The sequence below is a fragment of the Mustela nivalis genome, assembly GCF_964662115.1.
Source record: "Mustela nivalis genome assembly, chromosome: 4".
Lineage (NCBI taxonomy): Eukaryota > Metazoa > Chordata > Mammalia > Carnivora > Mustelidae > Mustela > Mustela nivalis.
This window is the reverse complement of record NC_139023.1, coordinates 142,665,097-142,692,081: the sequence shown is the minus strand read 5'-3', so window position 1 is coordinate 142,692,081 and position 26,985 is coordinate 142,665,097. Positions and strand designations below refer to the sequence as shown.

The 26,985-nt window shown below is 38.0% G+C and overlaps 1 protein-coding gene and 1 long non-coding RNA gene across 6 annotated transcripts in view; one reads left to right on the top strand and one right to left on the bottom strand.

The window, feature by feature from the left end:
- The window catches only part of LOC309863765, a 38,432-nt gene extending 33,519 nt beyond the window's left edge, over positions 1 to 4,913 (top strand). Inside the window, exons 3-4 of one of the 2 annotated variants that reach the window (XR_014311246.1) lie at positions 3,127 to 3,347; positions 4,641 to 4,913. This is a non-coding gene — a long non-coding RNA (uncharacterized lncRNA). Of the gene's footprint in view, positions 1 to 3,126; positions 3,348 to 4,223 lie in introns of both variants that reach the window. The other variant, XR_014311247.1, reaches the window with a different exon arrangement.
- Positions 1 to 26,985, bottom strand: part of NR3C2 (nuclear receptor subfamily 3 group C member 2) — a 337,335-nt gene that overhangs the window by 218,500 nt on the left and 91,850 nt on the right. The gene's annotated exons all lie outside the window — the stretch shown is intronic.

Here is a 26,985-nt window from a genome sequence, read left to right as displayed (position 1 = left end):
TCACTGTGAGCTGCCAATTACTCCCAAAGCCCAACAAGGTCTTCCAGGGTTGGCTGTCCCCAGGTTTTCATTCCCCAGACACGCATTCCACAGCAAACCACAACCACTCTTGGTGGTTTGAAGCTGTCACTGGGCCTGAGCTCACCTGTCATGCAAAACGATCTGCAGTGTCACCCCCAAGCCACCATGTTTAGCTGTTATTCCCCACTGTCCAACATCTCAATACAACTTGAGCCAGATAAAAAGAAACTCTTCTGGAAAACTCTGAACCCCTCACTGTCTACCCAACCAATACATCATGTTGCTTTATAATGACAGCCTCAGACTGCAAGGTCCTACAATACCTTCTGAAAAATGTTTATGATGTAGCTTTTAAGGATATTTTGCTTTCACAGAACTGAAAATTTGTGCTGACAGTAAGTTTTACTACACTTTAAAAAAGTTTTATGACTTGCACTTTCAAAAATTCATAGTCTTTGACCTTATAATCCCCCTTTATGGAATTCAACTTAATCTGTCAGAATTTAGATGAAGATTTAGGTACAACTGTGCACATTACAGGATTTATGGGGAAAAATTCAACACAAACTTGAATGGTCAAAAAAAGAAAATGTAAACATATGATCTTTGATATACATTGTAAACTTTTTCAAACACTAAAAATGTTTTCCATGTTAAAAATGCTTATGATGTGCTAACTGAAAAAGGCAAAAATCTTGTAAGACATGATCTCATCTGCATTCAATATGTTTAGTAGTACACACACAGAGAAAAGATTAGGAGGGAATATATAAAATATTTAATAGTGATTATCTTTGGTGTGGCTGAAATATTAATTTGTTGACTATTTAGCTTTATATAGTTATGTATAATAATTTAAAATAAAGTTTATTTATATATTCATAGTGAACATATGTTATTTTTAATCCCTCTTTTAAGGGGGAATATTAGATTATTTACTTTCTGGGAAGCCACAACCCATGTAAATGTAGCTTTAATTTGCTGTAAACAAATTTCTGTAAGGCACTGACTTACTACAAGTAATGATTCTCATGGAACATTAGAGGAAAATATTATCCATTTACAAAAGGGAGGGATAAAGAAATTGGTATAATCGATCATGTAAAGTGTCACTTAGAATTACAAGAAATAGGTATTTGTGAAATTCTCTTTTCAATTTGCATCAAGAAGGAATTTTTTACAGATTTTATTTATTTATTTATCTGAACAGAGAAAGCGAGCACCCATGAGAGAGAGGGAGAGAAAGAGGAAGAGCACAAGCAGGGGGAGCAGCAGGCAGAGAGAGAAGCAGGCTCCCTGCTGAGGAGGGAGCCCAATGTGGGACTGGATCGCATGACCCTGAAATCATGACCTGAGCTGAAGGCAGACACTTAACCGACTGAGCCAACTAGGCACCCAGGAAATTTTTATAATAAGGCAAAATTATGCTCAGTTATATAGATTTTTGAGATTTATGGATATGGCTCTAATTTGATACAATTTATTTATGCTTTACATTATTTTACAAAAATATGCATTCTGGGTTCCAGTATTCCACTTAAAAATAAAATGTTCTTTATTAGGATTTTAAAAATGAAATCATAATCCTATTACTGTTTAGGAATTTATTGACTTAAGATACAAGAAATTTAATCTTTAGGGCGCCTGGGTGGCTCAGTGGGTTAAGCCGCTGCCTTCGGCTCAGGTCATGATCTCAGGGTCCTGGGATCAAGTCCCGCATCAGGCTCTCTGCTCAGCAGGGAGCCTGCTTCCCTTCCTCTCTCTCTGCCTGCCTCTCTGCCTACTGTGATCTCTCTCTGTCAAATAAATAAATAAAATCTTTAAAAAAAAAAAAGAAATTTAATCTTTTATTTAAAAGAGTCTCACAAAAGAGAGTTACTTGAGTGGCAGAAAGAGTATTTTAAAAATTTCCAGTTATAAAAGTGAACATATTATCATTTTACCATTTTCTTCATAATTGCTGTTACCCAATGAAGTATAACTAAACCAGGTTGTTTTGTACTTATTTTGAACAAGTCCTAAAAAGATTGAAGCTACCTAAAAGAAAACACAACTGACATGGTTATAATGAAGATGTAGAGAGGAAGTATGGAGATTTGATGATGCCCAAAAATGATCCCAAAGAGAAAGCTATTTAGTTTTAATTTTCCTTGAGAGATACATCATAAATCACTTAGGCATTGTTTTAAATATATGTACAAATGAAGGAGAGGAGTTATGGTAGAAAATAAAACCTGATGGATCTGTAGGAAAAAAGGAAAAACAAAAATTACACCTATCTTATTTTTTTAAAAAGTCTTCAATCCTAAGGTTTTTCTAAACTTTATACAATTTAAAATGTCTGGATTTGTTTCCATCGCACAGATTACTGACTTCCAAAGTCTACACAGCTCTGACAAGAATGAATCTAAATCTCAGTGCAGAATGACAGCCAGCTGGTGAGACCAGCATCTACCACCAGCTCATCATTTTCCTATATGCTCCAGTACTGGCCAGAGAGAATAGTTTAACTCCAAGGAAGACTAGCTATCTCTAAATGGGTGAAGAATCATCCTACCTGCCTTCACAACGACTGTGCAAGTCTTGTTATTTTTTAATTGCCGCAGGCCAGCAAATGAAAGACGTGCAAAATATCGGAAGCCAAAGACAGAGGCCAAATGTTAACTTCAAATATTACACAGGCATGAGAAAGAAAATCAGTATCATTTTTCCAGGCCATCTCCAAATTACAGAACCATTCACTTAAGCACAAATTTTCCAGCATAATTATCCAACACAAAAGCATCACAAGGTCTGCTGCTATGCCTAAGCAAGGAGTATGGGAGGGTGTATGCATACATCGGGAGGGGCTCAGTCATGAACACAAAAACTCTTCATACAAAAAAATCACTCGGCTTTGCTACCAAACAACTTTGTAAGCCTGAGCAGGACATCTTGGGTCTTGGTATCTTTAACCACAAAATGTTGTTTTCCCTATACATTACAATTCCCTAAAATTACAGGAGGTAGGAGAAAAGTAAGCAGACTGAGTAAAGTTGCAAAGTAGCCTCTGTGCACATGAATGTTCTAACTTCTTCTTCTTTTTTTTTTTTTTTTTAACTCTAGTGCATTGTGCCTGTTGTTTGCTCCCCTCTAACACCAGAGAAGTCCCAACAAATGGATCGATGAGAAAGAGATGACTGGACTTAATGGCAGGCGGGACGTCAGGCCACATTAAATACAGTAACTGCATGAAGTACTGCATAGGTATTCTCTCATGATAGCAGCAGATGTGGATTTTTCACACACGTGACTGTCATCTATTGAGTGTACGAAGCGTGAAAAGGGTAAGATCAAAACAGATTTAAACAAGGGATAGTTGTTCATCAGGGAGAAACAACCTAGACTTCTACTCCCGCTGTTAAGTAAGCAAGCTGCTAGCAAATGGTAAAGAAAGTCTTCCCCCAATGGTTGTGTCAACAAAACCAAATACGTGGGGCACCTGCACTGGGCTCTCTGCTCAGCAGGGAGCCTGCTTCCCTTCCTCTCTCTGCCTGCTTCTCTGCTTACTTGTGATCTTTCTGTCAAATAAATAATAAAAATAAAATCTTAAAAAAAAAACAAAAACAAAACAAATACTTTCCCCCTACCTCTAACAATTGATAATCCTTTAATATAGTCACAGGTGAATCCTTACAGTAGTATACGGTATCTAAGATCTTGTTTCATTTTGTCTGTAACTAGGAAATACATACATGTACCAGTTTGGCTGCATTTATCAAGATCCTGTTTTAGTTCTAAGGCTTAAGTTTTAAGATTCAAGATTTTAGTTTTGTTTTGTTCAGTGAATCACACCACTGTTAACAAGTTTGTGGGTAAGTTTGATCCTCAAAAATACACTTAGTTTCTACTGTATAATTCACTGTAGATGTGAACGTCAACCAGCAAGAGGCAAGATCACGGGACCCAGGTTGTCATAAGAACTACAGATGTTTCATTTTTAAAATGTATCTTTTTCAAAGTACCTTTATAAACTTCAAGTTTTCCAGAATTACTGCACCAAGATGAGCGAGTTCTTTAAAGAAGAGAAGGTTACACACAGCTGGAGTTGGTCCAGGAAAGGGTTTTATTATTACCCATTATGTCTATTGTTCTAGTATACAAGCTGTCAATCTTTCAAAGACTTGAGATTCTCAGGTTTTTGTCTTGTTTTTTTCTTCCAGGATTTGAAAGATTTTGACCCCAACTGTTTATGAAACAAACATATTTAAATAACACATTCAGAACAAAGACTGACAAAAGTTAACCTCTGTGACAATGAAGCTCCACCACTACTAACAATGTTCACCTTTCAAGAAGGGAGACTAGGCCAGTGCCAAGAAATCCCACTGTCTCATGCTTAAACTAAGTATTTCAATATTCAAATACTCGAAAAGAATATCTGCTTTGTAAATTAATACAAAAAGAAAAATGACTGGAAGACTAAAGCTCAGTAATAAAAAACCAAACATTATATTCATAAAGTATAACTTAAACAGATCTAAAATACTAATTATTTCTTTACAGATATACTATCTAAGATAAGGTCATAGTTGAGTAAGAATTAGTTTTGTCTGATAATTCAATTCTATTATTTTCAGCTCCATTGAAAGAGGAAGCAGCTCCATTGAAAGGGGAACCCTCCTACACTATTGGTAGGAATGCAAGCTGGTGCAGCCACTCTGGAAAAACAGTATGAAGATTCCTCAAGAAGTTGAAAATAGGGGCGCCTGGGTGGCTCAGTGGGTTAAACCCTCTGCCTTTGGCTCAGGTCATGATCTCAGGGTCCTGGGATCGAGCCCCGCATAGGGCTCTCTGCTCAGCGGGGAGCCTGCTTCCTCCTCTTTCTCTCTACCTGCCTCTCTGCCTACTTGTGATCTGTCTTTCAAATAAATAAATAAAGTCTTTTTTTTTAATATATTTTTTTAAAGATTTTATTTATTTATTTGACAGAGAGAGATCACAGTAGACAGAGAGGCAGGCAGAGAGAGAGGGAAGCAGGCTCCCTGCTGAGCAGAGAGCCCGATGTGGGACTCAATCCCAGGACCCTGAGATCATGACCTGAGCCAAAGGCAGAGGGTTTAACCCACTGAGCCACCCAGGCGCCCTAAATAAAGTCTTAAAAAAAAAAAAAAGAAGTTGAAAATAGAACTACCCTATGACCCGGCAATTGCACTACTGGGTATTTACCCCAAAGGTGCAAATGTCGTGATCCAAAGGGGCATGTGCAACCAGATGTTTATAGCAGCAATATCCATAAGAGCCAAGCTATGGTAAGAGTCTAGATGTCCATCAACAGATGAATGGATAAAAAAGATGTGGTGTGTGTATATGTATGTATGTATGTATGTGTATGTATATATATATATATAATATATAATATTAGTGGAATATTATGCAGCCATCAAAAAAGCCACAATAATTTTGCCATGTGCAATGATGCTGATGGAACTAGAGGGTACTGTGCTAAGTGAAATAAGTCAATCAGAGAAAGATAATTATCTTATGATCTCACTGATATGAAGAATTTGAGAAACAAGACAGAGGATCAGAGGGGAAGGGAGGGAAAAATGAAATAAGATGAAACTAGAGAAGGAGACAAACCATAAGAGACTGTTAATCTCAGTAAACAAACTGAGGGTTGTTGGAAGGGAGGGGGGCTGGATGAATGGGATGGCTGTGTGATGAATATTGGGGACGGTATGTGCTACGGTGAGTGCTATGAATTGTGTAAGACTGATGAATCATAGATCTGTACCCCTGAAACAAATAATACATTATATGTTAATAAATTAAAAAAAGGAGCAGCAGCTCCATTAGTGGGAAGAAATTAAAATTAAACTAGAAGAAGATGTCGGTTGGGTGAGGGCATTAATCTTTAACAATCAGTGCAGTTCAATAGGAATATAAATAAAAATATCTAATTTCCTCACTTCTTTGTCATTACTGATGGTTTATGATAAGCACTGATTGATGCAGAAAGGAATCTCTGTTTTATTGATTGAAGGAAACATCTCAATTCCCAGACATCCAAAAAGTAGAAGAAAGAGAAAAGGTACATTTCAAATTAAGGATATGTTGCTCACCTCGTTGAAGATATGTGAATCTTTAAACTGAAGTTCAACCTTCTAAAGCCTCAATCTAAAAACAAAACACACAGAAAAACCCAAACCAGAAAACACCCTAATCACGGGCAGTCCCAGGCATCTTTCAAACTCACTGCAATGATCCCTTAGAGAACTGTAGGGTCCTGGGGGCCAGTATTGTGGCAAAGACATGTCTAGAGTCTGCAGCACCTCCAAATACACTACAGTGATGGTTTTCGGATCTCCTGTTCTTCCCCACAGTCCGCAATTAGCCCATAACTCTGGGGCACCGAAGCTCCCAAAGTTCCTTCTGTGACACCATCCTGATACTGACTTCACCAAAGGAGTAGAAAAAGCAAGGCACAGGAGTGGATCCAACTAGACAAGGGGTAAAGTGGCTGTGATCTGTGACGGGAGTCCAAGTGTTTGTCTGTTAGTCTTACGCAAATGGTCTCATGTCTCAGCACAGACAACTTGCTAGCCTTCGCTGCGTTCTCTCCATTTCTTTTACATGCTTCCTCTCACATACACGCTCCCACCTGCGTGCAGAGCTATGCAGCTTAGCCAGGCAGAAGCATGTGAACCAACATGTTAATGGCCAAGTGTTTTTCCAGCTCCAGCCCCTAAAGCCTCTTCCTTCTTGTGGGGGGATTTTGGTCTTTGCAGTTTTCCTTTCTTGCCTTAATATATATATGCCCCAGCTTGTCCTTTTCCAGGGGCAACAGGGGGCCCCGACAGCTATGGGTATTTATTCCGAAACTGGCTTCCTGCCAAGGCTCTGTCACTTTTAGCTAGGGCTGCGTTTGCTATAGAAGTGACTGGAGTGATGGGGAAAGAGATGGCAGCAGCTGTGGGAGGACTGAATTGTTTTACTGCCCCTTCTGCCTATAGCAACCAAAGCTGGCATTGGCTAGTGGCACTGCAGGGCGACACACTGACATTCTACTTCCCACTGTAGAAGGAGGGGAGAAGTTGAAGGCAGAAGCATCAGCATGGGAAAGAAAGATATACTTAAGAGAAAGAGAAGCATTCATTCTTATGGCGCAAGAATGCTCAACACCTGAATACTCTATAAATTCTACTTCTTTCTTGTGAGGAGGACACAAAATATCCTCCCACGGAAGAAAAGACAGAGAGCCAAGGCCCTGCCTTTTAAGTACACCGTAGCATTTTTCTTTGTCTCCTCTGCCAAAGAAGCAGAAATGATGACAACTTGGGACAGTGTAAAGGGAATAGGAGTAGACTCCATTCACCTCCTATCCCCAAAAGACGAAGTCTTCTCCCCAGTAAAAGCAACCAAGGTACCGGTCCTTGGTTTTCAGAAATTATCCATGCAGCCAATCCAGATTTTTAAATTTGTATCCATTAGTTTGAAGAGTAGAGAGGGCACCATTAGTACAGAACTATATTCTAATTCTCAATGACAAAAGGAGTAAACTAACAACAGGTTAACTACCACCAATGAGCCAGGCACTCATCTTGGCTGGCTCAAAGAATTTATCTGAGGCCTCAAAGTCAATAAATGGTAGAGTGCAAATGATAACCCTGGGTTTTCTAATACCAAAAGCATTCCATTTCAAACGTAACTTAAGCACACAGTCTCAGCCAATCTCCAACCCCACTTCTGCTGGACTGCTTGATGCTACAGCTAGTTTTTATGCTTTCCCCTTTCATTCTCTATACCTGCAGAAATGTAAAATCTTTAAATTGATAAAAGATTAGAAAATAAGATGATGTGTTGAAGGTCTATCAGGGGTCAAAAATGCAAACACCTTCAGGGGGCCTGGTGACCAGGCACAAAAATGAGGAAATGAGAGACTATGCATACTGGAGGAGCTCCAGCCCCATGTCCCACACAAGATGCATGGATTAGAATTGCCCTTATCCTAAGGACCTACGAGGATTTCCTTCATTTATACTTATAGAGTATATAGATGCTTACAGAGGCTACACTTTTGGGTTCCTTTTTCTACCACTTCATCTCCCTTCCTCCCACAATACCAATTTGGCATCACAAGAGATTTCTCGGTAAAATAGTAATCTTCTAAGTAAAATAAAAAGAAGGAGGTAGAAAGAGAACTTCTGTTTGCTGAACACCTCTCATGTACTAAATAGTACACTGGCAGATTTACATACACCAGCCTCAAGCAAGTCCTGGAAAAATTATAAAACTTATATATAACTTATATAAAAACTTCTATATCTTATAGTTTACGTAATTTGCCCAAGGTGGAGAAGACTGGATTTGAATTCTGACCAATTCTAAAGTCAGCAATTCATTCAACTAACAAACAGAAGATTGAAATGATTCTTCATGAATTTTAATCTGTTAATTGGCTTTCATCTTAAGTTTTATTTAACTCATTAGTCTAACAGGATTCCTAAGTCACAGGGTGGTACCTGACGGCTTTTCATTCTGTGATTACCTCTTGCTTTTGCATGCTTGGCCACTGATGATCTCTTATCTATTTCTGACTAGCCAGGGATACCATGTTCCAACAATGCAAACATTTCCACAATACTAATTTGAGGCCAAGTTTTAAAAAATGGATAAACTGAAATTTGAATTTCTAAGGTTAATCTCTCATTATCTAAGAAATATTTTGGTGTTAAGTGGAAAAAATATGCCTCCCAGCATCTACATGTGCTTTTTATCTTCATAAAACTCGGCAAATACTAGCTAATTAATCCTAGCAAAAGCCCCACAACATACATAAGATCCGTTTCATTCTCAATGGGCATTTATAAACTAGACAGTTATGGTTTCAAAATTTATGAGTCTTCAGCTCATGAACATTATGAAATACAGCCCAGACCCACAACTGGCCCATCCAAAGTCCCAACAAAATAACAAGCTCTCCATCATCAATTTATAACCCGGTGTCTTGCAGAGGTTCCTTTGGGCTCTTCCACAGCCTCTAGTCTCACGGCGTCTCAGAAAACAATGCCCTTCGTGCCACAAGCAGAGGCAGCCTAACTTAGGCACCAAAGTATAATTTTTTTTTTTTACTGCATATGAAATTTTTATATATTGTTAATAATATTTTTCTTTCTCGGATTTTGGCAAATAAAGACCGAAGAAAAAGCTACGAGCCTTTAAAAAAAAAAACCAACAACAAAACTTCAAGTTTCAGGCATATGTGTATATTCATGGAAGATACTAAGACTTCTCTTAACCTGTTTCACTTTATATTCAAAAGTTCACTCACGGTATATAAATGAGATACATATACTCTCCAAAATTGGTCAATAGAAAGTAGATCTAATCCTAACTTTTAACATTCATTAGGTTTCTCGATAGGTGCAAAAGTTAAAAAAAAAAAAGAAGAAAGTCATTCTGCTACTTGTTTAAGTTGTATCTAGTACTCTTTAGAATGTTCTTAATGACAAAAAAGATGGGTTAAGAGAAAAACTAAAACGGCTATGAGAAAAGACTGTCCCAACATGAAAAGAATCAGTCGAATCAGGGTTTGGGAAAGTCCCCTCAGCAGACTACACACATCAACAACATCAACGTAAGGGAAAGCACAGAAGTGAGAGCAACTTTCAAGTGGAAATGCTACATTAAAAAAAAAAAGATTTTATTTATTTATTTGATAGAGATCACAAGTAGGCAGAGAGGCAGGCAAAGAGAGAGGAAGGGAAGCAGGCTCCCTGCCAAGCAGAGAGCCCAATGCAGGGCTCAATCCCAAGACCCTGGGATCATGACCTGAGCCAAAGGCAGAAGCTTTAACACACTGAGTCACCCAGGCGCCCCGAAATACTACATTTAAGAGCCAAGGTAACTCTACTAATTAAAAAAATAAATACATGACAAGTAGTAAACTTTTACAGATTAAAGGTATTTCTAGGATGAAAGTTATATATGACGTATCTATAAGGTTTCTAAGTAACAACTTAAACTTAATTTTTCTTCCACACTTATGCAAAACTTAAAGAAATCCTATGAAAAACTGCCTTTTTCATAAATATATAAAGATACCCCCTTTGACTTTAAGAACAAAAGAACAAAGAAAGTAGAATTCCACTGGGAATGTGTTTTTTCTTAATACTTAGGTGATACCTCTATGAATATACATACCCCTCCCATTTATCAGATTTGGAAGAATATACATCAAAGTTGGTTAGCAGTGGTTATCTAAAACATAGTTGCTTGTTTTGATTTGTATCAAAATATCCTGTATTAAAATGGCTATTAAACTGTAAGCATTGGTATGCTACTATCTATGGCAAAATATCCAAGTTAAAACATCACATACCTACAGCAAGGCCAGGATAATGTGGCCATTTGACCTGAAAGCCTTTCTTCTCACCCTGGGATAGTGGTATCCCAAAGGACATGCAGTACAGTGGAATACTAGACAGCCATGGGATATGGAGCTATGCCTTCATGGGATATCAATTCTATTCAACTTTGGAAAAAGTTTTAGAAAGGACTGCCTTTGTGTGTGGATTTTTGTTTGTTTGTTTGTTCTGTCTTGGTTTTGGACATAACAACACAAATAAAATCTACAGAAACTTACTTTTCCAAATGCACTAATTTTGTGTATATTTCATTAAAAAAATTCAGAATTAAAGAAATATATATGCTGAGAACAGGCAGAAAATTTGGCATTTCTGTATCACAGGTGGGTAATAGTAACATAACTGATTTTAAACTGCACACACTCCTGCCTACCCAAAGGACACTTCCAAGTCTCTTTTGCAGCTGAATGGGACCATGTGACTAAGTTGTATCTAATGAGACATGAGAGGAACTATTGCTGGGAACTTCTAGAAAGTCTCCTTAAAGTCTCCCTAGTGATAGGAGAATGATAGTTGGGAGGACCCTAATTTTTTTTTATTTAAATTCAATTAGCTAACATATAGTACATCATTAGCTTCAGAGGTAGTGTTCAATAGTTTATCAGTTGTATATAACACTCAGTGCTCATCACATCACATCACATGACCTCCTTAATGCCCATCACACAATCATCCCCTACCCACCTCCCCCACATAGCAACCCTCAGTTTGTTTCCCATAGTTAAGAGTCTCTCATGGTTTATCTCCCTCTCTGATGACTTCCCATTTAGAGGACCCTAAATTTCCACCAGTCTCTGAACCTGGGAGCCACCAATAGCCCCAGCCACTTCCTAGGTTCTTTTACATGAGAGGGAAATCTTATTTAAACCACTATTTTGTGTGTGTATAGCTAAACCTAAACCCAGAGGGTTGCTGGAGGGGAGGCAGGCAGGAGGATGGGTTAAATGGGTGATGGGTATTAAGGAGAACACTTGTGATAAGCCCTGGGTGTTAAATGTAACTGATGAATCACTAAATTCTACTCCTAAAACCAATATTACACTATATGTTAACTAACTAGAATTTAAGTAGAAACTTAAAAAACCCCACCCAACTGATGTAAGTAAAATTGGAAATAGCAAGGCAGTGTTAGTGTGAAAGCTGTTCCAAAGTAAAATAAACATTTTTTGTGGCAAGAACAGACTGTAGCCAGGACCAGAACCCTGCCCCACTGGCCCAGTCCTAGTCCAAAGGAATCAGAAAGCTAGGATTAGCGATTTCAGGGCTCGACCTCTAAGATGCCCACAAAGCTAACTTTCTGCAAAACAAGTTTACAAAACCTAGATAAATGCCAATGCTTTGCTTCTGTTTTTGACTGTTATACTTCAAAAATCAAAATAATTTTAAATGTATTTTCAATTGAGAATATGCCTTGATAATGAAAAAATGGAAACGTGATACTGAAACGAGGGAGAACACCCAAAACAGGAAGGTGGATTTGCAACAACCAGAAGTCATGAAATGTCCTAACTGACCTTATCACAGAGGTCATACATGCCATCAGGAAAATTATGACGAATACTAGAAACACCTATAGTTAAAATAAGAGGTTTTTTGATTTAGAGAAAGCACCAAGCACATGAAAAATTGCATAAAGCAGCCTTCAAGGACAGTATCAGAATGAACATAAATCGGGAATAGCACATAGCAGAAACTTGGGCACTGATGTGATCATAATTTGTTCTAAATGACAAAGAAAAGGAGCAACCAACTTAAAAAGGGGGGGAATGTCCCCCTGGTTATCAAACGGATTACTGTAAAACTTTCTTGAACTGATGGATTAGTTTGCTGAAAATGCCATAACAAAGTAACATGAACTGGTGGCTTAAACAACAGAAACATACTGTCTCATAATTTTGGAGGCCAGAAGTCCAAGACCAAGGTTGTCGTCAGAGTTGGCTCCTCTGAGAGTCAAATACTGTTGAGAAAGAGAAAGGGCTCCAGGTGTTTGGCCTAGCTTCAGGTGGTTTACTGGCAACCCTTGGCTCCTGCTTTACCACTCTGATCTGCCTCCAGGTCCACGTGGTATTCTCTTTGGACACTTGTGTCTGTGTCCCAACCTCCCCATTTTTAAAAATCCAGTCTTACTGGATTAGGGGCCCACCCTACTCCAATAGGAATTCATATTAACTAATTACATCTGTGACGACTATTTCCAAATAAGATCACATTTGAGGTATTGAAGGGTTGAGACTTCAACATACGAATTTTGGCAGAGTGCAACTCAACCCACTTGCAACTGGTGAGAGGCCAAGGTCATTCTGATTTTTCCCTATTACAGCTGGCTGAAAGTAAATAGATGTTAACAATTGTGCCATTTTGTATTGATTTTTATTTGTATTTATTTATACATGTCTGTGACACATGTTAATTTACAAAGCGTTTGATCACAAATAACTAATAACGTCAAGCCAGCTAAGAGTTCTCAGTGGTAATGACTAGAGGAAAATGTGTAGAGAGGTGCACAGATGGGGCCCCATCTAAAACAGGCAAAACCAAAGGAGTGATGGCCCACAGAAGAGCTACTATTCAGCCTGAACACAACAGCACCACTAAATCATCCACTGAACACACAGGCCCCTCTCAAGTATCTCACTGTGCTCAGTAGGTTTGGTGAAATTGGAAAAAAATTGTCAAGAATAAGCATCAGGAATGCTCCAATACTCACCATTTTAGAAAAACTTGAAATGAAAAGGGGAATGACTTTGAAAAGTTGCTCTACTCAACTACACAAATGTACCCCTCACAACATTCTTATTCAGTTTTCATTTTCATGTTGGCAAGCATTTTGGCTATACAGTGTGTAAGAAGTCATTTAAAAAAAAAAATAGAATGTCACAACCAGTAATGTTATTTTAGAAAATTCCCCCTAAGGAAATCATAAACAGAAAAAAAAATGTTCATGGCAGTGTTATGTCTAACACTGAAAAAGTAATGAACTAACTGTCTGAGAAAGGGAGATGGTTAGCCAACTACAGCAGAACCAGGATAATCCTATGCAACAGGGCAGAAAAACATATGCCATTATGGATTTCTGCTTTGTGTCCATTCCTCTACCACTCTCCCCAAGTGGCCAGGCACTGTATGCCCCTTGGTTGCCTCCAGTGGCGGGGTCTCAGAGGGCCAGAGGCAGATATTGCTTACAGACGATCTGATTTCCTCACATTTGTGGAAGGCTGAGATTAGGCCAACTGTTCTTGTGGGTGGGAATGGAAGAGAGAAGCATGCCTTCGCAGCCTGTGAGATGCTGGCAGCATAAGGGAGACCTACCCGAGGCAGGACTAAGATAGGCCTATGGGAGTGGGTGGCTTACCAGGACATAGGGTTATTCATTTGGTGATCAATGCAGAGATCCAGAAGAGACAGACCTGACAGGATTCTTATGCTCCACAGGCAGTGAAGGTACATATCCATCAAAAACTGCAAGATCGTGTTGGCTTAATAAAGATCTATTAGTAGTTAGGGCACTGGACCTCATAGCACATTCATTGTGCTATGTCACCCCTCACCCCGGTCAAACACACACACCCACACTATAGGACCTTTGCCAGACCTTGGAAAGAGAAAGCTATAGTTGAGAAACTGAGTGTCCTTTTCCCTAGCCTGTCAGAGCAGGCTCTTAGATCCAGAAGGAAAAATCTACAAGGCTCTTGTACACCCTAGTTTGTGGATTAACAATTATACATATTAGTTAGGCATCAGAATAATATGAAAACATTAAAGTTATGCCAAGAAATCTGTAATGTTATGGAAAAAGGCAGAATACATAAATACACACAAGTATGATGCCATATATATGTTGTTGTAATTTTAAAGCACATAAAAACGTCTGTAAGGAAATATATCAAAATGCCAATTGCTGTGGCTTCTTCTTTTTCAGGGTCATAGGAGGAGGGAATATTGTTTTTCTTTTTCCTATAATATGGTTTTGGTACTGTTAAAATGGAAAAACAATTCAAAGTAAACGTATGTGACTAAAACATTCTTTCATTTCAAACCTACATTAAATTCATTTGGGGTTCATGTAGACTTCTGCTGATTATTTTTCTGAATGTTGACTTCCATGAAAATTCTTGCTGATGCAGAAGTTATAGTGGTGGGCTTACTGGATTTTAAGCAGGGACAGGGCAAAGCAGAAACATTAGAAAGAAAAGGTCTTTTTTAGTAAGATTAGTTGGACTTCCAAGTATATTTAAGAATTAGGATTTGCTACTGCCAACAAGTCAGAACATAATAATTTATCTATTTTTATAAAGGATTTAATTTGGTCAAGAAATCGTTGGTTTCAGTATTGGGTAAACATTTAGGTTTGATGGTCTTTTAACAACTGAAAAGAAAATCAATGTTTGAAAAGCTCCTTCAAAAAAGCAGAAATATATGACATATTACTCAAATTAAGCTAACATTTCAGGCAAAGAAAATCAGTATTTTCATTAACACACTTATAACGCAATGGTTTCAAAATACAAAATGGGAATTCAATTTCTGTTCTTTGTTTTTTTGAGGAAAAAAATTTGGGAAAGAGCATGGTGGTTAGTGCTTATAAACATAGGAAACCTGGATTTTTATCTTGGATTTCTCACCAGAGTTGTGACCAGGTATATAATTTCTAAACTTTACATCCCTCATTTTTCCCCCATTTGTAGCATTTGGATAATATAAGAACTGGCCCCACTAAGATACTTTAATTAAGATTAAATACTGTATGTAAAATACCCACGTGCAAAATGAACACCAATCTAGGACCCTACTGTGGTTATTCCTTTTAGGAACAGGGCTTGTCTCAAAAAGGAAATCTTCCTTTCATGAAGGGGAACAGCAAAACTACAACATAACTCACAAAGGTCACTTTTTCTTTAGAAATCCCCATTGTTCCCTACAGTATTAATAGCTGCCTTAGAAGAAAATGTATTTAGTTATAAATGTGCTTTTCTTTGCTGGACTGTAATATTTAGCATCCACCTAACCAAGAAATGTTAAATAACAAATTAAGGAGATCCAGTGTTCCATAAATTAAGGCATCTGATATACCAGAAGTATTAAGTTCAGACAATATGTCTATAGACAAATATTCAAAAACAGGCTATCTAAGAGCTAAATGTAATGTGATTTTTAAAATAGTATGTTTTGGGGGCGCCTGCATGGCTCAGTGGGTTGAAGCCTCTGCCTTCGGCTCAGGTCATGATCCCAGGGTCCTGGGATCCAGCCCTGCATGGGGCTCTCTGCTTGGCAGGGAGCCTGCCTCCCCCGCCCCGCTTCTCTGCCTGCCTCTCTGCCTACTTGTGATTTCTGTCTGTCAAATAAATAAATTAGATCTTTTTAAAAAAATAAAATAAATTAGTATTTTTTTTCTAAAGAGGCAAGGTTAAAATGTTTTTATTTTTAAATAGTGCAGATGAAGAATCTTATTGGTACATTTAACTTTGCTTGTGATATAAAAGCTTCTCGTGATTTATCTTGGATTGGTTTATTCATTAAAACTCAGGGGTCAAAACAAATGGTTTATAGGAGGTAAGCAGGTCAAATAAAGGAAGAAAGCTGCCAGGATGGGCATGGTAAGCCCAATGTTGAGGGTAACCAACCTTTGGTCTCAGCAGGAAGGAGCAACTGGGGACAGTAGCAGGTCCTGTGACCTGGAGATATGTCCCACCAAAAGAAGGCAGCTGCTCTGGACAAGACAGAATTCAAATCCAGTCATGCCAGAGAGTCTGATCTCTCCCCTCCCCCAAAAAAGAACCAGAAATAACTCCATTTTAAGAGTTAGGGAATAATTTAATTAAAAACATAACAAAACAAAAATGTAGGGGCCAAACCAAACACATCACAGGGCCAAATTTGGCACGGGTGCCAGTTTGTGACCTATGATGTAAGTGTTCCTAATCACCTAAAACATTTTCAGTAACATCCCCTTTGGAATGTTTGAAATAGAAAAAAAAAATTGTTTTAATTTAAGAATTGCATTATGTATACACATATCCATTTTAATATAGCTACTTATTTTTAAGTTTAAATATACCTGAAAATTAGAGTCAAACTATTCTATCTGTAATCAAGAAACCCCTAAAGGCTCCCCACCCACATGTAGTCAAAAGCCAACCCACAACCAAAACACTTCTAGGCAGAAAACACCGTTGTCAAAAATTCATGCACTAGATTTGCATGGAAATCTCTGGTGCCTCCTTCTAACTTTCTTACTCTTATTTCACATGTTTTATAATCAGTCTGCCAGAGAGAGTAGGGTTGTCAAGACAGCCCCATGGATGACAGATTTCAGGGTGCAAATGGAGATGACTGGAAGACTCAACTCAGAGGGTGACAGCTACAAGCAGTCAAATGTCAGAGCCTGAGACCTTTGGGAGAAAGGTCATGTTGCCCAATATGACACAGGGAGCTCAGAGTCTTGAACGGACTTTATTAGAAGGACCTGGTAGTTTTTCTATTCAGTACAGTAGTTTAAACTAGTACTATAAATAATATACAACACACACACACACACACACACACACACATACACTATCATGGTCTGGGTTCTCAAGACAAAGATACGTAATTGGTCAACATTACATTTCAGAGAGATATATGTTTACTTCAACAAACATTTATAAGAAATCTATTAGGTGCAGGGCCCTAAGCCACCACAAATACTTGATAAAAATTATTTTAAGGGCTGATGTCTTCTTAGGTTAGTCTACATCTCTGAAGTGCCTTATGTCTCTAAACCAGTCTGTGCCTTTTCAGTAAGATTTGAACATTTAAGAGTTCCTCATGGTAGAGATAAGGGGTTAGTTTGATTTTGCTTTAAATCAGAACTGTGACTATAGATAACAAGTAACAAAAAAAACCCAAACTCCTATGTTTAGGGATATTACCTACCAATGAATTGATCAAAAATAAGTTTGTTCCCATAAGCAATCACTCAAAGTTTGGCCAGTAACTGATCAAAACATTTGTGCAGATGGACTAGATTTTAATACAGACTCTGCCATCGCTGATGGCACATTCTGATGAAAATAGGAGGTGGTATCCGTTCCCTCTAAGCTAACAGTGTCAAGGAAGTAAGAAGCTACAATTAACCTTCAGCTCGATGCCCACAATGTACAGTAGCAATCAGATATGCCTGGTTTTGTTCTGCTGAACCTCTTGCCAGTTAGCATTTAAGAACTGATGCTATATATTTTTGCTGTTATTAAGTTGTGGTTATTTATTTCTCTAAGACACACAATTCCCAAGCCTAGAGAGAACAAGAGCTACTGAAAACTAAGTAAATGAAGTATAGGTGACTTATTTAAATAAGTTATTTCTACGCCTTCACTAACTCAATATTACACTGAGTTCTGCTTCATTTTAAACTTTCTTGTTGTTTTTACTTTACTTCAAAGAGTTTGATTTCAAATAGATTAAACATTAAGGTGAGGAAAGCTGCATTTCTTCTATCACTTAGAATGACTCTAAGTTTGGCTTTTAGAAGCACAAGGACAAGACTACAGTATACAGCAAATAAAACTCTTCCCAGAGTCAAGCTTGGTGATGTACACCAGCAACCAGCAACAGCAATAAGGAGATAAGGAGTGCAGTTCAAATTAAGAAAGACCAGAATTGTCAACGAAACAGAGAAAACACAGCTGAAAAAGTGAGACAAGGAAAAGCCTTATAAGGAAATCCATCACATCATTTCCTTAATGCCAGGGCTATTTCAAAGCATCATCTAGCATGGTATTGAGCAGCGAAAAGCCCAGCAGAAAGTTCTCCAGTCGGGTGTTCCATACGTGCATTGTGACTGGTATCAAATGGCACAAAATAAAACAACTCTGAGAATACACCTGTATTTTACATCTGATGAGGCCCTAGTTTGCTGACCCATAATAAGCCCCTTATGAGCTAAGCTGTGCTTTCACTATAATCCTTTCCCACATATCTGAACCTGCTGTGGGATTTTTTTAAACTGCTATTAGCAGTGACTAAAACTTCTAATCCCCTGCTATGCCTTTATTATTAACACATACAATTATCATGCTGGAGCATTAAAGAATGGTGAAAAACCTTATCTTATTTCTAAATCTCACTATTTCTAAGAGAATAGCAGTAGGATTTTCACAGAAATACTATTTCAGTCATTTCGTCTGTATTTTTGCTGTAAATTACTTCAGCTGCAAGGTTAATTGGCATCTCTTCCAGGCTACGAGAAACTTCAAAGTACCTGGAATGAACCCATTACTAATGCAACTACTTCAGATATAAAGTAATCTTGCTTTAGTTTACTAAAGACAAGGGCAGATTTTCAGCCCATTCTTGGAATGAAAAAATAGAAACCATTTTGGAGATTAATATGGTAGTTGGACACAAAGGAGTTCATGTGACTCCATGGTAATTATTAAATCAAATATCACAGCTCTTTCCCTAGTCAAACTTAGGAAAGACGGTGAAGCAGCCCAAATTCTGAAAGCCGTCAAGCAAAGACATCTATCCATTTAGAGGACTCTGAGGCAAAACTGATGGCACTCTACCACCCCTTACTGCCATGGGCAACTTATCCCCACCACCTTCCTTCCATTTCCTCAGTCCTTACTATTTTATCTCAGGGTCAATTATTTTGCCTTTATCAGTTTCTGTGTCACTGAAAAAGAATTACTAAGCAATAAAGAAGTTTCAACCCTTTAGCCCAAACTCAGCGTTTCTTCAGCTCACAGAATCAAGCACGGAGGCAGTTGGGGGGAGGGGGAGGCATACCTAAATTTTGACCTATTAGAACTCCCATGTTAGAGAGGTAAAGGTACTGGCTGCCTTCTCTACACTGACACCTGCACTGCCCGGCATGCTTTTGGTCCTCAGAATTTTACTAGGTTTGTTATTTTTAATCCTCAGGGTTTGGGGTAGAGTTGGATGGTATGAAGCCCAGTTTTCTCAGTGGGTATGTAGACAACTCCAACCCAAGCCTTTAGAAACTAGGGCTAAAACTTCCTACAAATAAGAAATAAAATTTCCCCAACAGAGCACTTCAAAAGTAGATGATGAAAGTGAAAATCCATTAGGGGACAAAAGTCACCGGGTGACAAACCCACAAAACACATACACACAGTCCAACAAAATAGCAAAGGAAAAAGAAAAAAATGGAGAAAGGAAAAAGAAAAGCAAAAACGAAAAGCAAAAAGGAAAGAAAGAAAAAAGTAAAAAGAAAAAAGACTTGTCCTTAATTACTATTAAGGACAAGTCTTCTCCTTTTGAGCTTGGGACATTCAAATTTGAGGGTTAAATCTGAGCAGGACACAGAGTGGAACCTGGTTCAGTTACAAAAATTACAAGGCTGGTTGCATTCCTGTTTGCTGAGCCACAGGAATGATAAGCAGGACTAAAGTTGTTGACAATTCCTGATACAGTTTTAAATTAATTGCTGAATGCCAACTAAGCCATAAGCTACACCTAGGGAAAGGATGATAGACCCACGTTTTATGGAAAACTTCACAAAGAATAGTTCTAAAGCCTTTTACTCTTTCTTTTAGGATTGACTTTATTTCAACAAGGAGGAGAAAATTCCAACCAACTGCTCTCTTAAAGTAACACGAAGGGCAACTTGCAGGTTTACATCTTCAAAAATACTAGTCACTAGAATTTTTAAACTTCCTAAAAATACTCAAATATATTCCTTATATTCATCTGAATTAAAATAGCATTTGAATTATATGCAATATACTGCAATCACAGAACTTTAAGGAATAGCAAAGCTAATAACTCATGAAATCTGAACAACTTGGAGGGAGTATGGCTGGAAAAAGCATGGTGGGCTTGAAAGCCAGATACCAGGAGTGGAGATCAAACTTCAGTGGGAGCTACATCAACCTGTCAAGTTACTCAGTCTCTGCAATTTATAAAACAGAGATACCACTGTGTCCTCAATAGAAGAATAAACCCACAGCACCTAATGCTTGCTCGGGACCTTGTCAGCATTCACTAAGTGTCAGCTGCTCTGAGCAGGAGCTGGACAACACAATATGGCCAGCCAGGATCTCAGCCCAGCTCTGCCTACCTCCAAAATCCAAGTTTTTTCCACTGCTTCTTTGTTATTAGTCTGAGGTCAATGTTTCTACTATTGCTCAACATGCTTAACATAATTAAGAGGTTTAGAAATTTTAAAACTAGATGATGAAATCTGAATTCTCTTGAGGAAGAATCAGTATGATACACACGATCAAGATTTGCTTCTCTGCTGGATCTCAATCTGACTTGAAGAGTGAAAGAATACTTAACCATTAAACTATCTGGTTCCTTGTAACATTATTCCAAGGCCATATAGGATTAGCAATTCCTCCAGTTTACTTTCCACTGATTAGCAGAGGATTAAAGACAAACAAATTCAAGTTGGTTTTCAGATGCACAAAATTAAAGATTGAGAAAACCTGGTATTTTCAAAGCATGCACCAATGAAGGATTTCTCTTTAATTTTAATTGTTCTTTCCAAAACTTTTAAACATTAAGTGAAATAATCTCAATTTGCTTTGCTTTGTTCTTTGCTTTCAAATACTGTAAATGGCTGGATTCCAGATAGAGTAGTTATCCTCAAATGCCTTCCAATGAGGCCTGCCAGATTCTGTGGTTCAGAAGTAATTTAAAAGCAGAAATGTGTAACAAATGAGACCTAATGGAAAACACTGGATGCTTTATAGTCAGAAAGATCACTTCTTTTTTCCAGTGAGAAACAGACAATACATATACACACATGTGCATATGAACACAGACACATGCAGACCTGTGTAAACAAGACAGAAAATGAACTGACATGTGTTTTATTTCTCTTCATTATAGACACTAATTGGCAAGAATGAATATATATATATATATATGTGTGTGTGTGTGTACATATATATATACACATATACATACATACATGTTGTTTTTGAAAAGAAAAAAAAATTCATGATGCAACTATTAACCAAACTCAACAATAGCAATGAAAACAGAACATTTGGGATAATACAAATGTTTTATGGGGCGGGGGGGAGCATATTACTTGAAAGATCACAAACCGCTTTCTTACATAAGACAAATTCTTTCTCCATACAATGAAATAGCTTTTTAATAATGACCTGTTCACAAGAAGAAATGCTCACCTAATTAGTGTGACTTCCTAGTGAGATCTAGTATTCAAGCAGAAGTTGGGATGTTCCAAAGGTAATTCATGCACTAGGTAAGGGTTAATTAAATTTGGGGACCACCCCACTGGGTTCTTCTGGATTTGTTCACTTGTTCATCTCTCCTAATATTCATGAAATGATCAGTAAATGCCAGGTACCTCGCTACACACTACATATATAGCAGAGCATCACAGGGCAGACCCAGTTCCTGCCTTCCTGGAGCTTGGAGTTCAGTAGGGAAGATGAAATACAAAGATTTACAAACATGATGAATGCCATGGGGAAGGTCAGGAGAGAAACTCAGGCAGGAGGCAGTGAGAGACTTCTCTACCAAAACCATTTGAAGGACAAACTGAGGTTAGCTGCACAAGAGGAGAGCGTAGAATGCTCCAGGCTAGATAAAGTGTGAGTGAGAAGTAAAGGAAAGCCAGGATGGCTAAAACTAAGGCAGAGAAGGGTGAAGCCTGCAAAGGAAAATAGGGAAATGACCTTAATGAATACGATTAGGCATGTGTAGATTTTATCTCAAGAGCAATGGAAACTACTGAAAGATCTTAAACTATTGGAGCAACACTTAGAATGTCCCAGGAAATATGGGTAACACTGTGTAATGGCAAGAATGGAGGAAGGAAGAGCAGAGGGGAAGCTATTACCCATAGCCCACAGTAGGAAGGAATGATCATATGGCCTAAGGAGATGGCAATGATGATAGTGACTCAAAGATACCTGATTGTTACATATGCTAACACTGGAGGTGAGGGTGAGCAGTGTCCAAGAAAATATTCAGGATTCTGGCATCAACCAAGTAGATGGTAGAGGAAGGTGTTTTCACGGGATGTGAACATTGGAGGCAGAGCAGACTGGAGGTAGGAAGGGAAGGTGATATGCTTTGTTTTAGATGGGAGAAGTCTGAGGTGTCTCCTAGGCAAATAGATAATGGGTCTAGAGCCCTAAGAAAGTTGAGGGCTAACAAGGAGGATTTGCTTTTTGTGAGCGTATGGACCTTTAGGGTCCAATATGGCAGCCACTATCCACATTTGTCTATGGAGCATCTGCAATGTGGCCCAATCAAGATGTGCTATATAAAAAAATACATCCTAGGTTTCAAAGAAATCTATATGAAAATGAAATGTAGGATCTCACTGATAATTTTTATATTGAATGGGTAGTATTTTTGATGTATCAGTTGAAATAATGTTAAAATGAATCCCTTTTTTTAAAGTATAGTTAACATACAATATTATACTAGTTTCAGGTGTGTTAGTTTCAACAGTGACTCAACATTTCCATACGTTAGTTACAAAATGATCACCATCTTCTGTTTCTTTTTACTTTTATAATGGGGAGTTAATGGGAAGCCATTCTAAATTCAGAGTTAATGGGAGTTTTGCATTATGGTTTGTATTCTATTTCAATAGGTGACATTGGTATAGACAGTAACCGAAGTTTAGAAGAGTAAAGAAGACCATTAACTAGAGCTTGGTCTCTAATGAAGCTGCAGGATTCAACACACATATGACGAGTGTGATTGGGGGGGGAGCTGCTGAAAACATGGAATAAGCTGATAAAGCTGGATTATATGGTACAATAGAAGAAAGACAAGCACAGCCTCTGACCAGCAGAGAGTGGACGACAGGGCTGAATTCTGCTGGGTAATCAAGTAAGGACTGAAAAGCATATTTAAACTAGAACATCAAAGAATAAATAGGGTTACTAAAATGTTAATTTATTAAAAAACCATAATTGTATTACTATAATTTAATTTTCCTGAATTTATGTAAATTTATGTAAATTTTACTGCAAAGTTCCAAATTCTTATTGTATTGACTTCCAAATGGTATATTATTTTAAATAAAAGTTTTAGCACCTTTTAACCCATACTTTTCCACACCATCCCCGAAATGCTAATTCAGTATCAGCTGAAATCCTTGAGATGACTGAAAACAATCAAGTAGAAGAAAAAAACCTCTGCTGTTTTCAAATCACATCTCCTTTGCCGCGTGACTCACACATTCCCCCTCTACTGAGTCATCCTTGTTCACCACCATGTAATCACTGATCATTTCCAAAATTCTTCAAATTCTAAAATTATATGTATCTGTTGTTAATGTCTATGTAATTCTTCATTCCATCCACAATAAAACCAGTGCAGCTTATAAGACATGGTAGCCTCACTAAAAGAACCCATTGTGAATAAAATAGGCATTTGCACTTTTTTTCCTCGTTTAACGTTCCCAACGCAAGTATTCAACACATATTTCTTAAGAGCCTACTGTGTGCCTCCAGTGAATCTACAATCTGTGGCACAAAAATAAGTATCATTGTTTTATAGCAACAATAACAAATAACAACCATCATAGCAGTAGTAGTTTTTAACACTTAAAATTGCTAGAAAGGGTGTCATTCAGCCCTTTCCACTTGTGACTTATATGGTGGTCACAATGAACTCCTGTTAGGTCATTCGTTAGGCCTATTTTTTTTTAAAGATTTTATTTATTTATTTGAGAGAGAGAGAGACAGTGAGAGAGAGCATGAGCGAGGAGAAGGTCAGAGGGAGAAGCAGACTCCCCATGGAGCTGGGAGCCCGATGTGGGATTCGATCCTGGGACTCCGGGATCATGACCTGAGCCAAAGGCAGTCGTCCAACCAACTGAGCCACCCAGGCCTATTTTACAGATGAAAAAAGTCAAGACCCAGCAGCCAGTCCTTGAGCCACACTCCGCCTACATAGATCTAATCATCATCACCTGGCTGGGCTTTAATTTACACTCCTCCACCAGCTGTGTCCAGCCAGAAACCTGATGTTTCAACAGGCTCTGTCCTCCCAGAGAAGCACCTATTGAGGTGGTAACTTCCACTCTGATTTATGCCTGATTCACCTACTGCTCTATACGCTCCCTGAGAGCCGGACTGTATGTTACTATGTCTTCATCATCTAGAGAAATGCCTGGAATATAGGGGGTACTCATAAAATATTAGTTAAATGAAGGAAAAGAAAGTAAGCTTTCCAAATCTAAGAAATTTACTCATGTTCAGGCCCAAACTTTACCATTCAAAGGAAAATCTTTTATCCTTGTCTATCTTCTTAGGTAGGGCAGAGTAAATGTAACAGTAACTTCCCAGGGTCATCAACATAAACTCTAATTTTTGTACTTGGTTGTAAAGGCAGTAATGCCGTTGGGGAGCTAATGAGGTTTATAGGGTCGTTTGCCTGGATAACAGATAGCTGCCTAATTGTTGTTCTAAGTGTTTGTATGGGTTTTTCTGTCCTATCCTGCCACTTTCAATATGCTTGTTCTTATTCCCTAATTTGCTGCTAATATATGATATTTGATACTTGTTTACTCACCCTATCAAAAGGGCATGGATTTTTAGTGTAGAGATTTTATTATATCTATTTTAAGGACTAGAATGTCTTCTCTGCTTTCTTCCTTCTGATCTTCCAACCATTTTCAAGTCTTAGGATTAACCTGTTAACTCTATTTTTGCCACATTCAAGGGAATATCACCAAGCACAAGGAAAATAACTAGAAAGAATAGCTGAACATATATTAAATTAATTTACCCAAATGTTACAGAGAAGTGCAAACAACTCCCCAAAGCCTGGAGGGGATGCTTCCTTACTATTAACCAGGAACCAGACATGGATAAAACAATGGTTTTACAATATATCCACCTTTTGGTATAGAAAATTCCATTACATACTATGCAAAATAATCCTTCATATTTCTGGCATTAAAGTGTTCTCCCGGGGCACCTGGATGGCTCAGTGGGTTAAAGCCTCTGCCTTCAGCTCAGGCCATGATCCCAGCGTCCTGGGATCGAGCCCTGCATCAGGCTCCCTGCTCTGTGGGGAGCCTGCTTCCTCCTCTCTCTGCCTGCCTCCCTCCCTGTTTGTGATCTCTCTGTCAAATAAATAAATAAAATCTTTAAAAATAAAAAAAAAGTGTTCTCCCTCATTAGGGTCCTCTTTGTTGCTCATCATTTTATTTGACTTTCTCTACATTTTTTTTTTCTGCTTTCATTGTGTCTCTCTTGTACTAGAACTTGAGTCTGAAATATAGCAGCTTTCTGGGGACCGCTCATTTTGCTTGTTGGAAATGTTAAGGTCACTTAGAAAACATGACTAAAATAACAGAAATTATACTCAGAGAAGGAAGGGTGTATGATGAATGTTTATCATCTTTAGTGTAGCCCCACTGGGTTGCTGAAAGAAGTGATCACATATGCCTACAGAGATGTGTCCTGGTCTAGCACTGAACAAACTTGTTTGATGAGAAATGACTCCCTTCTATGAAGGTTCTGTTGGTTGCTTGGGAAAGGAGATCATAATGACCAGTTTCCTTAGTGTTTAAAACACATTAGATTTTTTTGTTGTTGATGTTAACGTCTGACACGCAATATCCTAGTTAATTTCATGTCTTCCATTTCCCAGTAGACAATTTTCCATTATTTGCTAAATTTCTTTGAGTCCCCAGAAAGGTTTAGGGTGTATATTGTTGGTATCAAATAACACTACAGTATACTGCTCCCAGTGTAATGTTATGAGGCTGAGGGAAAATATCTGGAGGAAGAAGAACAAATACATAAACATAAAGTCGAGGAAATATGCAAACAAGGGCCCCATTATACAAGTGGGAAAATAAACCAAGCAGTCCCAAATTACAATATCATTTTCTTTCCTGAAAGACAAGTACTTTATTATAAATAAAACCAAGAAACATTTACTTATTGCTTAGAATGTGAGCTAGTGTTGTGGTAGGTGTGTTATGTTCCTAATTTCCTTGATCCTTACTAACTCTAGAGGCCATATAATTGGGCCCAATGCCCATTTTATAGATGAGAATATTGAGGCTGAGAGAAATTAAATTGCCCAAGAAACAGAATTACAAAGTACAGAAGGAGGTCTGTTTGACTCCAGAGTTAGTGCCCTTTCATTCTGACCCTTTTGAAATCATCTGTACTCTGACCTTCCACTGCAGAATATGAGAATTTCCAAGAAATCTCACATTGTGGGACAGAAACCCTAGTTTACATTCATAACATATGAATAAGACTTTTAATTACTGTACATTTGGGTAGACCAAACAAAAAGTAACCAACTACATACACTTTAATTTTTCAAATAACTGGCCCTAATATGTTAAGGGAAGAAGCTCAAAGGTTTAGGGCTATCTCTAAAAGGCTGTTTAATTCTTAAACTCAATTTTCCAAAGTATACCCTCAATTCAGGCCATGCTATTTTCTCAGACTACTAGATTAGTCTCCTAACTGATCCCCTAAAAAATTTCTTTTACATTGCTACCACAGTAAAATATCTAAAACACAATTTTAAAACTTCCTCTCCTCTGCTTAAAAGCTTTCAAGATTCCCATCATCTACAGAAACAC